The 3,298-nt window shown below is 37.8% G+C and overlaps 1 non-coding gene across 1 annotated transcript; it reads right to left on the bottom strand.

Moving 5' to 3' along the window:
* Positions 1-2,025: 2,025 nt before the first annotated feature.
* Positions 2,026-2,132, bottom strand: LOC113848719. Its single transcript, XR_003501979.1, has one exon. It is a non-coding gene; the product is annotated as a small nucleolar RNA R71 (small nucleolar RNA).
* Positions 2,133-3,298: the final 1,166 nt, after the last annotated feature.

The following is a 3,298-nucleotide window of genomic DNA, read 5'->3' as shown; positions in this document are numbered from 1 at the left end:
CATTGTGAGGACCTAAGCAGAGTTTTGCTAGACTCATACCTATGTACCTATTCTGAATTAGTGTCATTTAATTTAATAGGAATTTCACGATACAGATTTGAACAGAAGGGAGAGACATTTTAGATAAATCTGACTATGCAAGTGAGTCCTAAGGTGTTATGATAAGTCTGTAATTAGGCTCTCTTTTACAGCCCATATATTCATATTTGACCTTTATTTTATTTGAGTTTTACACTAATTTATATATTAATTGTGTAGTTTGGTATAAAGATGCCGCAAGTGAATTTTGGGCCCAAATTAATAAAAGATTAGAGCTTCGTAGCAGCTAGCATGCCCAGACCCTTCCAACAAGCACACGAGGGTGCTTCGAGCCCATGCACAATCGTGCTCAAGGCCTTGCACGACCGTGCTCATCTGCTAGAAGGCCAATTATGAAGAATCTTTAGGATTTTCAAAACTATTAAAAGGGGGATCTCAAGCATCGTAAAGATCGGTTTTTACATCTAGTCTTTGGCTTTCGGATACACTTCTCATCTCGTCTCTCTTGCACGGGATCATTGGCACATGCTTGGTGAGACTTGGAGCTTCAAACGGTCGTACTTGAAGACCGGGAACACATCTCATACTCTAGTTTGCTATTTCTTTTGATTATGGCTTTGTTTATGATTGTTTTAGTTCTTTTCTTTAGCATGAGTAACTAAGTCCATAGCTAGGGCTATGAGAACTATTGTTCAGGAATTTATGGAATTTTGATATTTGAATCTAAATTTGATTTCCGTTTTGTGATTAGATTTTATCTTATTACGCTTCTTTCTTAATCTTAATTAATTATATCGTCAGGCGACTGTACCTCCATTAATTAATAAATCTATAGGGTAAAATGAGACAGAATTAGGTGGACCAAACCAATCTTTCTCTTCTAATCGTTATTAAATTAACAAGTTCATAGGTTCCTTAAGCTTTCTTAAATTGATGTCTTGCATGACCATTGGGGATGCTAATTTAGAGAAAAGAATATTAATATTGCATGACCATTGGGTATTAATAGTATTTGTATGAATGATTGGTAATCACAAGGAAATCGGATTTAGAGTTAAATAGAAAAATAACATAAAGGATTGAATGAGAAAACCCATATGCCCTAGTTTCCTCTCCGATAAGTTTAACCAAGACGTGCATTGTATTCCTTAGTTTTATAATTGATTTTACAAATTCTTGTTTTTAATTAATCTCGTATCTTTGAAGCTTAAACAGTTGAATTAGGAAATTCTTAGTAATTGTAAATCAATCCTTGTGGGACGATATTTCGAGAACTTAATTTAAGAACCCTTTATTACTTCTCGATGGGTACACTTGCCCTCCGAACAAGTTTTTGGCGCCGTATTCGGGGATTTCTTTTTTAATATTAAGAAAATCTCAAATTTAATTGATTTGAGCAATTTGTGTTTTATTTTATTTTAATTTTGTTTTGTTTATTGTTAAATTTTTCTGTTATATTTTAATTTTATTTTATTTTATAATTTTTTATTTCACAATTTCTTTTAATGTATGCTCAGTCGTTCTAAGTGCTCTAAAACTTGTTTATTTGATCTGGAGATTGAAAGAACAGTTTGTAGACAAAGAAAAGAGGTAAGAGCACAAAGAATGGCACAGAGAAGGGGATCAATTCAAGATTACATGATACCCACTGCTAGAGGCACTCCTAGAAGCATCGCGGTCCCTAATGTGGAGGCAAACAATTTTGAATTGAAACTAGCACTCATAACCATGGTCCAGGACTCCATACAGTTTGGAGGCATGCCTAATGAAGACCCTAATCTCCATCTAACAAAGTTCCTTCGATTGACAGATACTATCAAATACAATGGAGTCTCCAACGATGCTATTCAACTCCGTCTTTTCCCGTTCTCGGTATCTGGAAAGGTGAATGCTTGGTTCGCCTCACTCCCAGCCAACTCCATTACAACTTGGGAACACCTCACTCAACAATTCTTAGGAAAATACTTTCCTCCATCAAGGTCCTCAAAACTCATGACGGAGATATGTTGCTTCCAATAATATGAAGTAGAATCCTTGTTTGAGGCATGAGAGCGGTTTGGAGAGCTTTTAAGGAGATGTCCTCATCATGATTTTTCGACGTGGAGACAGGTGCAAATCTTTTACAGTGGCCTATCAATCACCACCAGGGCTACGATTGATGCCGCAGCAAGAAGGTCTGTCATAAGAAAAGATCCAAATGATGCATACAAGCTAATAGATGAGATGACATCTTCTAGCTTTCAGTGGCACATCGCTGACTCTTATGACATCAAGAGGAAAGAGACCACCCCAGTCCACCAAGTAGAGAGTAGCAGTCCACTAATGAACCAAATAGTAGCCCTTGCAAAGCAATTAGAATCTTTAATGAAGGCTCAAGACCAACCTGTAAGAGCTCCTGCAAGCCCAAAATTTAAGCAAGAAGAGGCAAACTTCATGGGCAATCACAATTTGGGGTGGAAGAGTAATCCTCCCAATTCTTAGGGGAATGACTTTGGAAACCAAAATTCAAGTGTTTATCGCCCTCCTCATATGCAAAGTCAGGGAGTAAGACCAAAAGGAAAAGAAGTTCCTAGATCTCAATCCAACTTTCAAGAACAGATGATGTAATATGTGCATTACTCTGATAAGAGGATGACAGAGCTTGAATCCAAATTGAACCAACATATTAAGAGAACCGATAAGAAGTTCGTAGAGGTCAAATTTGAAATACAAGCCAACTCTTCTAAGATGAGTGCACAATTAGAGCAAATTATGAACCTTTTGTGTCAAAGAGTGATGAGAACATTGCCATCTCAGCCTGAACCTAATCCAAGGGAGCAATGCAACGCCATCACCCTTAGAAGTGGAAAAAAATTACAAGAATTGCAAAACAGAGGCACATGCACACCCATGTTTATTAAGAAGCACGTCCATGCTGATTCCACATGCACACCCGTGCACACCCGTGCTTACTGATGAGCACACCCCTGCTGAAATTGAAGCACGACCGTGCTTATACAAGCACGCCCATGACAATGATCAAAGCACGGCCGTGCATCACTATAAGCAAGACCGTGCTTTAAGCGAGAAGCCTAAAAAAAAGAAGAAGAAAAATCCTTTTGTTCAACCAAGGCCCTATGAGCCTAAGATACCTTTCTCACAGCGACTGCAAGGTCATCCTCCTTATGATGAAAAGTTTGACGAGTTCTTAGACTTATTGGGCAAAGTGCACATCAATATGCCTTTCATTGATGCTATCTCCAAAATGCTTAAATATGCT

The sequence above is a fragment of the Abrus precatorius genome, unplaced genomic scaffold (assembly GCF_003935025.1).
Source record: "Abrus precatorius isolate BTA unplaced genomic scaffold, Abrus_2018 Scaffold8, whole genome shotgun sequence".
In the NCBI taxonomy this organism is placed as follows: Eukaryota; Viridiplantae; Streptophyta; class Magnoliopsida; order Fabales; family Fabaceae; genus Abrus; species Abrus precatorius.
This window is presented reverse-complemented; position numbering and strand designations above follow the sequence as displayed.